Here is a 14,546-nt window from a genome sequence, read left to right as displayed (position 1 = left end):
CTTATCTGTCTCCATGCGTGCAGACAGCTCCCCTTTGGATTTGCTTGGTTCCAACCGTACTAAAAAAAGTTCCAGGGCTCGCTTTGCATCGCAGTCCCTCTCTCTTTGTCACGTCAGGAGAGAGAAGAATCGTGTCTGTTGACACACACAAGCGCCCACACACTACACACACGTGCATGCTCACACTCAGGCACACACAACACAGACACACACACACACACACATAAGCTTGCACGCACACCTACATGCACGCGCACACACACACACACACACACACACACACACACACACACACACACACACACACACACACACACACACACACGGGACCACTTGCATGCACAAACACATGCACACAAACATTTAACACTGGCTTGTACATCAAGATCAAGATAAATCGAAACAGGGAGTGAATCCAGTGCACTACTGGTTGACACTGTACATAAAAAATTAGGAGCCTAAGCATATTTCTTTAGTACTGAGATGCAGTAGGTATATTCATGTATTGTTTTGGGATGTTATTATGTCATTCAGCCACTCGAAAAAGCTCACAAACACGGCCTTATACACAACACTGGCAATCAAAAGTGAAACCATATCACCCAGATGGAATCAAACTTGAACTAGTTTGTAATTTCAGTGTATCAGCGGACGTGCCTGAAATACACATATCTTCTTTCCTAGAACTACACATTTCATTTGCATGCCTACGTAGAAACCATGGGCACACTTCCTCCATGAAAACTTACCTCTCTCTGCGTGTGCTTCAAATGGTTGTTTCTGCAACTGTGGCGATGGCATAAAAATGTCATGTTAACAACCTATAACTGTGCGTGAAACAGACGCTGTAAAACACTGTGCTGTAAGCACTACAAAGTAGTGGCAGTGAAAATAGTTTTTATTGACTAGCGGAATGACCTAGATTCATCTCTGGATCAATACCGTGAGGGCATAGTAGGTTTGCTGTGACAGAAGACAAAATGTTATTTTTATTTTTTATGTTTATTTGAGCTCACATTGGTCAGCTTGAATGCCCCTAAACTAATCCAAGTCAGAAGACATGTGTAGGTGGATTATTGGATTATAGTAAAATGGTATGAGAGCTTTCTTGCCTCGAGTTTATTTTATTTTACAAGAGATAAATCATCCCGGAGGCAGCTAGTACTTCAAAGCGTTGAACACCTTTCCAAAGTGGACCCCCGATGTTCAATAAAGCGCAATAAAACATAAATGGGGGGGGAGGGTCATGAGAAGCAGACATTCAATGAGCTTCTTTGTCCCTGGGCCCTCGTCGTAATTATCGACATACGGTGTTAATACGCAGGATTAGGTGACCTTTGACCTTGTTTGGGTGACCTTCCTCCACGGGAGGGGATGAGATCATAAACCCTGAGCCTCTTCCAACCATGCATCACACACGGGGAAACCCGAGGGCGACAATAGAGTGAGCATTAGGAGGGGAGAGCGGCTGTTAACGTGGAAAGTAAACACATATTCACTGTTGATTGTCGACGTCGCAACAAACAGGGCAAGGGTTAACTTAGCAATTGTTAGTGCTAAGCAATTGTTTCTATCAACATCCTTCATGATATATTGTTGTTTCTCTTTCTTCTGACAAATGTACTTCTTGTAAGTCGCTTTGGATAAAAGCATCTGCTAAATGCCCCAAATGTAATCTAAATGTAAATACAATTTATTTATTTTTTAAAAGAATTACAAAAATGATTTCCACTGATATAACGCTAACAGAACACATATATTCAGATAAGTAGAGACCCGACCACTGTGAGTCAACAGCTGGCCGGTGAAAGGACTGCTAATCCCCTTCCGGGATGGTGAGTCCCGATACCTGCTTCTGTCTGGCAGGAACAATGCCCTGCTGTTCACCAACACCAAGTCAAACTCTCTTCTTATCGTAACCTTATAGTGTCATTTCCCCAAACCTTATCCCTCCCAAAGACGGGGTGAAACTTACTTCAGTGTTGTTTATCTTTCCAGCAGTACCTCTGACCTAAGTGTATGGAAATTAACTCTGCGGCAGAGCGCAGAAGTATCCAACGGTCTCTCTAAAATGTCCTCTGTGGGTGGTTTTCCACACCAATGTTATTTCTTCTTCCTCTGAATGCCCACAGGAATTTGATTTTTTTGGGTCAACCAAGCAGGCCTGTCCGAGGACAGGAATAGCTGTGAAAACCTTTGCCGGCTTAAAGTGGGTGGACAGGACTTCTGAGGGCGCAAGCATGCCAACGATGACATCAACGTCGCCTCCCACACAAAGGCTTGCTCTTTATTGCAGTCACACACATGCAATCGCACACACACACACACACACACACACACACACACACACACACACACACACACACACACACACACACACACACACACACACACACACACACACACACAGGCTTAGAGTAACGCAGGGGATATGTCTCCCTTGCTCTCTTTAACTCGGTCATCTGTCGCCCCAATAAAAAATACATGAACGAGGCAGAGGACTTTTATTTTGAAAAAAAAAAACACTACTGTTAATGAAATAGACGCAAAAATGTTTCTGAAAGTGGCAGGCCTTTTCCTTCAGCATTGGTTCATGCGCACACACACACACACACACACACACACACACACACACACACACTTACACACATTATATTCCATTATATTTGGAATTGTCACCTGGGGCCGAAGTTACACTTACATAACAAAAGACATTTCAACCATCCATGGTTTCAAAAGGGCATCCGTTCTTCCATTTTTATACATGATTGCTGCATAAAAATTCCCCAGTTGCACTCCAGCATTCTGTTCAAACCAACCAAAACACACACACACACACACACACACACACACACACACACACACACACACACACACACACACACACACACACACACACACACACACACACACACACACACACACATTCTAGCACTTGGCTTCCTTGCATCTGCTGCTGACACACATCAGGATTAAGTGATGTCATCCCTCTCTCCCTCCCTCCCTCCCTCCCCCCCCCCCCCCCCCCCCCAGACCGGCCCCTTTAGGGACTTCCCTGACCCCTGTGGCCACCTGCAGTTCATAAACATCAGTCATGTGCGAAACGCCGTGTTTAATGCGGGGGGGGGGGGGGGGAAGCAAGCAGCAATGGGGGGGTTGGGGTGGAGGATCTGTGACCATCTGGATGCATCACTAACAATGTGCCCAGATATACAAGCAGCCAAACCGGTCAGTCAGGGCATTCCTGTCAGATGATGGGGGAGGGAGAGAGGGAAGGGTGAGGGTGATGGGGAGAGCGGGGGAGGGGGCCATGGAGGCTCCTGTACAGGAAGGTCAGGCAGTTAACACGGGGCCGGGTGAAAGCGGCCGCGGCGGTCATTAAGTTCACCGACTCGGAGAACGGCAGTTGAGCGTATTAAGGCGTGGTATTTGGCTCCAGGTGCTTTTACTGTTTAATTGATTTCCGAGATAACCAAAGAGACCTATGAAGGACTTCACAGATTCATTATTGATGGGAGGATTTAACTGTCATACCGGCAATGCGTGTTTATTACACTTACGTTTTTTTATCCCGAACTTCGCTAACTTGTAGGTAGGGGGGGGGAGGCTGGGGGTTTATAAGAGTTGGGTGGCAGACAACACAACATGAAGAGAGTGGAAAACTGATAATTTAGTGAGGGGGGGGGAGGTGTTAATTAAACCTGGCGTGCAGCCTGATTTGCAAGACATCACCTCCACAACTTAATGAGGGAATTTACCACCTGAGAGAGACAGAGAGAGAGAGAGAGAGAGAGAGAGAGAGAGAGAGAGAGAGAGAGAGAGAGGGGTAGAGAAAGAGAGAGAGAGAGAGAGAGAGAGAGAGAGAGAGAGAGAGAGAGAGACAGAGAGAGAGAGAGAGAGAGAGAGAGAGAGAGAGAGAGAGAGAGAGAGAGAGAGAAAGAGAGAGAGCATGAGCGAGAGAGGTAGAGAAAGAGAGAGAGAGGTAGAGAGAGGTAGAGATGGAGAGAGAGGGGAGTGTTTAAAGACAGCTCGGGGCTGATATGTGTGGCAAGGATCCGATCCTGCCACAGATGTAGACGTTGTCTCCTAATGAGTCCGTCAGGGTGACAGCATGCAGTCCCCCGGGTGGGGGGGGGGGGGGGGGGGGGGGGGGGGGGGGGGAGGAGGTGTCGGTGCTGGGACCCCTTCCCTCATGATTATCAGCCTATCACAGATGAGCGCTCCTGGCCCCAGGAAGCCATCTGCCAGTACATCTGACTGACTGTACATTTACCGCGCGGGGGGAATACAGGGTGTAATTTAAGTGCAATGAAAAAAAAAAAAAACAACCACACACACACCTGCTTGTTGATCTGGATAATAACAAGTCCCCTTCACATGCCAAAACCCGGCTGACTGCAGCTAGTGTTTACTAGATATTTATTATTGAGTCGTTCAGCTTTCATCCCCAAAGCGACTGGCAGTAAAGTCAGATGCACCAGAGGCTCCCTAACTTTCTTATGAGGCCGTCTTGGATCCCGGATGCCTACAGGCTATAGCCTGCGGTCCGCGGACACGTCGGCATCAAAGCCAGTACCTATCGTAGGCCCGACCTACGATCCCACACTGCCCCACGCCCATTGGCTCGTCTGTACCGCGGTGACTAGGAACCCGATGTCTTTACCGAGGAGGGACGACAGAGAACGTGAACCCATCCCCCGTGCTAGCAGTAACTTAAGAGCAGAGTCCATCGGGCGTTTTAATAATAGATGGCGCGACGCAGTTAGCCACCAACGCACAGGCCCGCCCGCTACTCACGTCAAGCCAGGCACTCGGCCGCGGAAAGGGCTCATCAACATCACTTTGTGCTGCTCGCTGAAACTGCAGTCCCCAGAGGTCATGGACGGACGGAGACGTGGGGCCTGGGGAGGGGGGGGGGGGGGGGGGGTGATGTTCTTCATGGCGGTGCTTACTCGATTCATGGTATGCGTTTTTGCAGCTTAATGAATCTTTGATACGAGGATGAAACACATCGCGTGGAGTCCCTCCACGGGGGAAACATTATCGTTGTCGCGTTAATGGTTCCTGTCAATATTAGGAATTGGCAATTTTCCTTCACTCCGGGGGATCTTTTGTGTTCTTAATGCATTCCTTCAATGGAGCATGTATGTAATTTAAGCTGCGGGGCACGTATGTATATTGCTGGCATGTCCTAAGCCGTCCTCCGCCATTTTAAATACTAATTATGACGACTCTATCTTCTGATGTGGTGGCGGTTGAGCGCACAAATTTAATACATCCTCAAAACATCATGAAGGGGATTTCAATAAATAAACGGTCTGACTTGATCGGACCAACCTTCCCCGCTCAGACCCCTCCTGATTCTAATGAGCATTCACACACACGCACACACACGCACACGCACACACACACACACACACACACACACGAACACGCACCCACACATCTTTATAAGTACTTCAAAATGGAGTTACGGTTCTGAAAGTCCATGTTTGGTGAGGACATACACCAACTGTCAGGTGATTGTGAAGACCTTTCAGTTCAGCATTAAGACCAATAACCCACGATGCACCTAGGATGCAGCCCTCTTAAGACACTCAAGACCCTAAAAGAACACCCAAGGCTTGAGTATGTTTGGCTGCCGATCGTTTGAAAGGTCGGACAAGTTTTTCTGAGCCCGGCGTGGTTTCCTGAAGGCGCAACATCTGTTCTTATCTTCCCTCGCTGCCTCCACTTCCTAATGGCTGAGCTCTCTGTGCCCCGTGACACAAGTGTATGTATCACACACTTTTGTGAGTGTGTGCGTTGATCACATGACGAGCTTGCTTATGGTTTCAGAACATGCTTTTTGCCCAGATACAGCTTCACTGTGTATGTGTGTGTGTGTGTGTGTGTGTGTGTGTGTGTGTGTGTGTGTGTGTGTGTGTGTAAGAGAGGAGTGTGTGTGTGTGTGTATGGGGTGAGCAGAGCGGTGTGGGTGGGGGTGGGAACTTGTTTACTGCTCTCTCATGCTGCTTTGAGCCCTCTCGACGGGCTATGCGTGCGTGTGTGTGCTAGCGTCCGCATGTGTGTGTGTATGTGTATGTATGTGCATGTGTGTGCGTGCATGTGTGCATGTGCGTCTGTATGTGTACGTGTGTTGCGCATGTGTGTGTTTGCGTGTGTGTGCGTGCAGGCGTGTGTGTGCGTATGTCTGTGCGTGTGTGCTTATGTATGTGTGTGCTTGTGCTTGTGTGTGTGTGTGAGCTGGAGGCAGGTTAGCGCAGCAGAGTTGAGATGCTAATGCGGTGCAGCTCTCGGGGATGAGAAGCATCTCAGCAGAAGTGCTGTACATCCCGCGGCGGCGGCGGCGGCGGCGTGCTTCTGATAGCTGGTGGGATCCATCGCACACGGCTGCTGCTCAACTAGCTTACACCTCCCAAAATAAACCTTAATCCTGGGGTCGTGGTGGAGTGTGGAGTAGGGAGGCTGCCTACCCCAGATATACTGCTGCAAAACCAAACGTTTTTTATTATGAATGCAACAGTGTAGAGATAGTTAGGTAAGAAATGATATCGCAACCAGGAGATTATGTCATGCAATTTAATGGGAAAGTAATGCCCTTCCTAAAACCTCTCATGTGAATAACCTAATGAAAGTATAACAACTGTGTTATAACAATGTGCATGATATAGTATATGTCCCCCCCCTCCCCTGCTCATGGGCTCAGCGGGAAGTAGGGATGCTGGGCAGACTTCCCATCAATATTCACACGCACGCGCAGGGTGCGCAAGCAAACACACACACACACACAGTCACAACAAAGCCATTGGAAAACATAGAAAGGCAAACATGCACAGCGCACATGTTGCACTTCTCTAATACGGCGGCGCGACTCTTTCTGGACACGGGGCTCGCTATCTGACTTGCTATACCAAACACGTGCACAAACACCCCAACAAAAGAGCAAAACATACACCCTCCACTCGCTCGCTCTCCCGCTCTCTGCCTCGCTCCCTCCCACCCTTCCTTCTATCTCTCTCTCTCTCTCTCTCTCTCTCTCACACCTGCTATCTCCCCCACTCACATTCTCTCTACCTCTGTTCTCTGTTTATCGTTCTCTGCCTCTCTCAGTCCCCCTCCTCTTTTCTGCTATATGCCCCACTCTCTCTATTTGCCCCTCTCTCTCTCTCTGCCTCTCTCACTTCCCCCTCCTCTCTCTCTTGCTATATACCCCCTCTCCCTCTATTTGCCCCTCTCTCTCTCTCTGCCTCTCTCACTTCCCCCTCCTCTCTCTCTTGCTATATACCCCCTCTCCCTCTATTTGCCCCTCTCTCTCTCTCTGCCTCTCTCACTTCCCCCTCCTCTCTCTCCTGCTATATGCCCCCTCTCCCTCTATTTGCCCCTCTCTCTCTCTCTGCCTCTCTAAGTCCCCCCTCCTCTCTCTCCTGCTATATGCCCCCTCTCCCTCTATTTGCCCCTCTCTCTCTCTCTGCCTCTCTCATTCCCCCCCTCCTCTCACCTTCTCTCCTGTTATCACCGCCCCCCCCGTCTCTCTCTATCTGCCGCTCTGCCTTTGTGTCTCTATCTCTCTCTCTCTCTCTCTCTCTCAAATCCGACCATGCCCACACACACTCGTCCGCCACAGCTTAGAACCTGCTCCTCCTGCCTGCATGTCTATTCACCGGCTAATTCTCCTGCTCTCTGATTCAGAGAGGATGGCTGGCCACCTGTGCTGGGCGAGGGGGGGAGGGGGGTCTGTTGGGGAGCAGAGGGGGGGAGGGAGGGGAGGGAGGAGAGGAGGGGGCAAGGAGGGGGGGGAGGGGGAGGGAGCAGGGAATGGAGAGGGGAGGAGATGAGGGGAGAGCAGAGAGGAGGGGGGAGAGGAGGGAGAGGGGAGGGGGGATGAGAGAGAGAAGAGGAGAGAGGGGAGGAGGGGGGAATTAGAGAGAAGGTAGGAGAGGAGGGGGGAGGAGGGGAAGGAGAAGAGAAAGGGAGGAGTAAAGTAGAGGAGAGGAGGGAGAGAGGGTATGGGGGAGGGAGTGGGGAGGGGAGGAGAGGAGGGGAGGAGAGGAGGGGAGGAGAGAGAAGAGAAGGGAAGAGAGGTGAGGTGAGGAGAGGGGACGAGATGAGAGGAGAAGAGAGGGGAGGAGGGAAAAAACAGGAGGGGTGGGGGCTAGAAGAATGACATCACCTACCCTGAAATGTCACCATTATCTCAAACCCCGGCTTAGCTGTCTGAGGCTACAGAGATGACATCATCCTCCTGTTGGCCCCTCCCCCTCCTGTTCTCTTTGTGGTTCGATGTCCGTGTGTCCGTGTGTCCGTGTGTGTGTGTGTCTGTGTGTGTGTGTGTGTGTGTGCGTGTGTGTGTGTGCGTGTGTGTGTGCGTGTTTGTGTGTTTGTGGGAGGGTGCTCTGTTCCAACGAAGCCAAAACATGCGAGAGACTGAGTTTGTTTGTGTAATTTTCTCTGGTGCATTCAAAGAGGTGTTGCTGACCGTTCCGCGAAACATCGACTTGTACGCCTCGAATTAAAAGCAATCCCTGTCGTGTCATTACTCCTGTTTATGGTTTACATAACCACACAGGTTCTACCCTCTATTGTATTTAATGACGTCATTAAAATGCACCTCTAATTAAAATGTATACTGCCTCCTTGCACACGTCCTATCTAACCTATGTAAACTAACCGAAGACCATGTTGAATATTTGATGGGAACAGTTTTTCTGGTCTTGAGGGGCTCCGCGGGTAGCTTAATTGTAATAATAAGTTCTGCCAGGCATGAGCTCACTGACAGGTGATATGATTTGCATACAGAAAAATTCCGTCAGCCGACAGGGAGGGATCTTCGACGGCTACAGATGTTCAGCAGAACAAACGCAGCCCGGTCGCATGGCATGATGTAGAAGACGCTGTTCGTCTGAATTAAGTTTGCTCGAGATTTGCATATAAAAGAGACGAGACACTGGTGTTATGAAACTAGTTAGTTTGTTATTGTTCAGTGAAGAGGAACTATGCCGCTACCTTAAAATGGGTTCAGTGTCCTGATGATTTCCGCTTTACCGGAATGATTAGAATGCCGTGTTGTTTTTGTTTGTCCATGTGCACAACAGAATGTACTGCTGTTGTGCAAACAAAGCCCTTTGTAAATAAAGTTTCTTTGATTGATTGGAAATGGGATTCAGACAAACAGCGGCGAAACATTTTTTTCCCAGAGACACACACAGACACAGAAACAAGCAGACAGGCAAGAAACAACTCTCTCTCACACACAGACACACCTTTGCACACAAATAAACACAGTCACGTACTCCCTTACACGCACATAGACACATGCGCACGCACACACACACACACACACACACACACACACACACACACACACACACACACACACACACACACACACACACACACACACACACACACACACACACACACACACACACACACACACACACACAAATCCTTTCTAACACACACACACACACACACACACCCACACACAAGATCTCTCTCATGCATATACACACACACACAAGCCTCACACACACACCGGCACAAATTATCTCTCTCAAAAACACACACACACACACACAAATGATCTCACACACACACACACACACACACACACACACAGTCAGTCACATAATCCTTTTATATAGAGGCCAAAGGCAAATCTTCACTATGGGCCTGGTCTTGCAAGGCCACTCTCCATGTTGACCTTGGCCTGCGTGTGTATATCACCAAGGGGCCCCTAAGGCCCTTAGCAGCTGAAGCCTCCTTAAAGTCCAGAGCAGCATGCCGGCCATGCCATCGCTGCCCTGAATACGTACGTATCCTAGCGTTCCACAAATGCTTGCCCTCCGTAGCCTCCCCAGATGCCCATGTCCTGAATGCTGTGGTCAGACTGAGGCGTAGAGGTATGACTCTGGTCAGCTCTCCAGGATTGCATATCACTCGTTAAACAAGTGCAATGAATGCACGCACGCGCAGACTCACGCACACGCCCACGCACACAACAGCTTGCGCGCGAGCACACACGCACGCGCGACATACACAAAGACATGCGCGCACGCACACACACACACACACAGACACACTCCATATAACATGGTGAGACAAGGATGCAACCCACGGCACGGGTATTATTCTCAGGTTAACAGAGCTTTACTAAAAGTTTACAAAAGTGCAAAGTTGTGTACAGGAGGAGACGGTGAGACACAAGGCAGACGAAGAATCCTACAGACAGAGGAGGTAAAGCAGAAGCGGCACATAAGGTATAGAATGACAACAAGCGATCTTTACAGTGGGGAGCTTGAATAACAACACAGCAGAAACACAACAAAGCCGCACAGGATGAGAAGTCAACAAAGGTGGAGAAAGCCAGCGAGCAAAGCCACACAGGCAAAACTAAAGCAGTGCGAAGGCCGGAGCCAGGGCTAGATTGTATTAACATAGCTCTGCCCAATTTCACTATGCACAGCAAGTACAGCAAAAAGGTTTTCATGCGTTTGCCACACAATCTGTTTTGGCATGCAAAGCTTGTTTGACACAGACAGATTTAGACTTTACTAGGGGAAATTCCTGTTTGGTTAGGCCTGAGTGTCGGCTATGAATGATAAAAGTTAGTTTTATAACCCTGTATTTATTGAATCTTTTATTCAGTTAAATCAAACATCTAAATTTAAAATTTAAAATTTAATTTTAGTTTATTTGATTCCACATTTCAAGTCAAATTATCATTAGGAATCAAATGATGTGAATGATCAAACCATTAACACGGATCAACATTACGTTACGGAACATACAATTTCAGGGGGTACAAGAGACATCTCCTATTACAAAGTAAACATGCTTCCTATAATTGCTGAAATTGAGCAGTACTTAACTAACTGTTTGGCTCTCACACACACACACAGAATCCCATTTATACTGCTAACAATCTCCATATGAGAAGTTAATCCGCAAGAGACTGAGTGAGAGCAAAGAGTCAGACAGGCTTGTAGGACAATACCAAACTTGGTGATCAAACCATAGTGATCATCTATTCTGGCTGACTAAAATCTTTTGTCATTATAATTTGAAAAAGTAAGGTCCTTGTTCTGATTCTGCCACAGTGCATTAAGTGTGTCTGCCTGCCAAGAATTCCAACAATAACAAAAAATAGCACTTTTGTATTTGTGATCAGTAAGTTGTCTTGCAATTCACCGTTATGTTGTCAACAAACTCCATTCTGACTGATGCACAACAATGCCAAAAAACAAACCGTTAACCGCTGAAGGCTCTTCAGTAGAATCGGTACATGGAAGTCGTTTCAACAAATGATTTGGTAACGGATGTTTTGAGTGTAGCCGGAAGAGACTGTTACGATGGTTTGATCAGCCAGACCGATATAGTGCTCCAAGATAAAGACTTAACATCAGTAATGTACAAATTCAGATATATTTATTTCTTTACTGAAACTCAAACCTACGCCTTCCTCTTCAACTGAAACCATTTTACTCAAATACTTAACAGTCAAACAAAAAAATAAATTATATTATCCCCCTATCAGCAACTTTCACAAGGCAGTGTCAAAATGCAAAGAACCCTTTCAGAGTTGTGTTATCTTTTCAGGAGCCCTTATCCAACCGCTGGCATCAGCTAGCCCAACCTGTATTTAGTGGCCTGCTGTTTTACCACCGCACTCTTCCAAAAGGCTGCGGCCGGACCTTTGTCCCTTCTTGAAAAGGGACTTAATTACACATTACTTCAAACAACACACAGCCAGCCCCTGTTTAAAAGGTATTTCGAAGGAGATGCAGGGGGCCAAACCCCCACGCATTTGGAAGTGTTTGCGAAGCCGTAATATATGTGTGTGTATGTGTGTGTGTGTGCGAGCATGTGTGTGTGTGCGCGTGTGTGTGTGCGCGTATGTTCACGTTCATGTGTGTGGCGTGTGGTGTTTGGTGTGTGGTGTGTCTGTCTGTGTGTGCGAGTTTGTGCCTGTTTGTGTGTGTGTGTGTGTGTGTGTCTGTGCGCGTGCGTGCGTGCGCGTTTGTGCGTGTTCGTCTGTGCGCGTGCGTATGTGTGCATGCGTGTTTGTGAACCCGTGCGCGGGCATTTGTGCGTGTGTGTGTGTGTTTGTTTGTGTGTGCGTGTGCGTGTGTGTGTGGGGGGGAGGGATTCACGCCTCTATTGTAATGCAGGGCAATGCCTTCCTGCCTTGGTCACTTCACACCTTGGTGAACACCACAGGCTCCTGCAGTGCTGGGATGGGATTAGAAGTGCACCTTGCCTAGAACTGCCAAATGCAAAGAAGTGTCTTGACGTTGATATGCAGACACACACACACACGCACACACACACACACACACACACACCATAAGACACACAAACGCACACACACACACACACACACACACACACACACACACACACACACACACACACACACACACCATAAGACACACAAACGCACGCACGTACACACAAACACACACACACATGCATGTACGCATGCACACACATACGTACATGCACACACACACACACACACACACACACACACACACACACACACACAGACACACACGCATACATGCACACAAACACACACACTCACTCAAACTGTGTGCAGTACACGCATACATGCTGAGATAGGCCAACATTCACTAATCTCTCCCTCTTTAGTGCCGCTAAGTGCATGCACACACCATCTCTCCCACTCTCCGAGTTTAGTGCCAAATGCAAGCATAGATTCTTAGACACACACACACACACACACACACACACACACAACCCAACCAACACACCCTTGTTTGGAAGACGACATAAAAGATGCCGTAAAACTAATATTCCCTCAACACACACAGAAACACACACACAGAAACACACACACACACACACACACACACACACACACACACACACACACACACACACACACACACACACACACACACACACACACACACACACACACACACACACACACACACACACTCACCCCCCCACCCCACCCCACCCCACTCCTGGTGTGTGTGCTGCTGCCCCCGTCAGCTCTTTATCTTACAGGTGTTCATTCCACAGGTCAGAGTGAGCCAATAACGCAGTGGGACGGGGCGGGCACCTCGTACTAACCATTAACCAGAAGTGTTGTCAGACCATGATGTCATGATGATGTGGAAAGGGCTAATTAGGTTTCAGACTGGTCAACGGTCGCCGAGGGAAAGATAAATATGTCTGGCATTCCTTTAAAAGGAAGACTGAGGGAAGGCTGTCCGACTTCACTGAGTTGAGCGAACTGGTGTCCGACAAAGCCGCAGTAAAACGCGCTTTAAGTCCACACTCATCGTATGTATTTTCCCCTGACGTGAGAAATGCAGAAGGATGGGGAGCCATCAGGTTTCAAGGAGCGAGGGGGAACCGTGTCAGACAAGAAAGCATTCCACACCTCCCACCCCCACGCTCACACACACACAACCCAAAGAGATTTGAGGGGGGGACTCAGGGTGTGGGCCGTGGTCATTAGGGTGGGGGCGGTCAAACGGACGAGGGAGTCTTCCAAGGAGTCTTTCAATAACACCTCACCCATCCTCAGAAAACAGAAACGGCTAAATATAGCACTTATTTTATGTTTAAAGACGTCAGACGATTTAGCTGACAGCGTCTTTTTCAAGAATACCACATCATAAACGTCAGACAAGTTGCATGGGTGGAGAAAAAAAATGAAAAAGGTAGAGGTAGAGGTAGTTGTAGCAGTTGTTTCCATAAAAATCAACGCGCTGATCAAAGCTTGAGTCGCATAATTTAGGTATGAATCCCCCTAGTGGACACTTAGAGCATTCCACATAACTGAACAAATCCACATGTTTGTCGAGGAAACGAGGAATACATCTGGAAAAGTGTTCATCATTTCAAGATGTCTTTTTCCTAAGCCAGAACGATTGTTAACATTTGGCTTCCCACATGCAACGACATAATGTCTCAGTAACTTTTTTTAACATTCCTTTGTAAAAGTCAGTCAACACTAATCCAATACATGTTCTCTTGTCATGACAAATTGAGCATATTTAATTGTGACAAGTGATTAACAAATAAACATCTGCTATTGTAAGAAAACCGACAAAGAAACGCGCCATCACGAGTCTCCTCAAGTCTGCATGGAGATAACATCAGCGGACCACAGTGGAAGGGCCGCACCTGTCGGAGATTCTTGCCCCTGACGACGGTCCCCTGCTGGGTGGGATGGGCATGTTCCTGCCCGCTCCTGCCCCAGACATGACCCTCTCCACAGCTGTCGCCATGGGCAGCGGCCTGCGAACCCTGACAGGCACAGAAACCAAATGCCCAGCTGGGGGAGACGGGGGGAAGGGAGAAGCAAGTGCATCAGTGTTTTTTATAAGTCGTATTGGTCTCTCTAGTACAGGGGTCTCAAACTCGCGGCCCGGGGGCCAATTGAGGCCCGTGGGAGGATATTTTGTGGCCCCTTACTTGACATCAAAGTTTAGTGTTAGTGCGGCCCGCACGTTGCTGTCAAACGAACATTTTTGCCGAGTTGCTTGCCACTTTATTTTATC

General features: G+C 48.2%; 1 protein-coding gene across 1 annotated transcript in view; it reads right to left on the bottom strand.

The window, feature by feature from the left end:
* Window positions 1-773, bottom strand: part of LOC115534167 (uncharacterized) — a 33,439-nt gene extending 32,666 nt beyond the window's left edge. The window contains exon 1 of the mRNA XM_030344910.1: window positions 750-773. The gene's annotated coding sequence lies outside the window, so the exon portion shown is untranslated. The remainder of the gene's footprint in view (window positions 1-749) is intronic.
* Window positions 774-14,546: the final 13,773 nt, after the last annotated feature.

This window comes from Gadus morhua, chromosome 21, assembly GCF_902167405.1.
Source record: "Gadus morhua chromosome 21, gadMor3.0, whole genome shotgun sequence".
Classification (NCBI taxonomy): Eukaryota; Metazoa; Chordata; class Actinopteri; order Gadiformes; family Gadidae; genus Gadus; species Gadus morhua.
The sequence above is the reverse complement of the archived record's forward strand: the minus strand, read 5'-3'. Positions and strand labels throughout refer to the sequence as shown.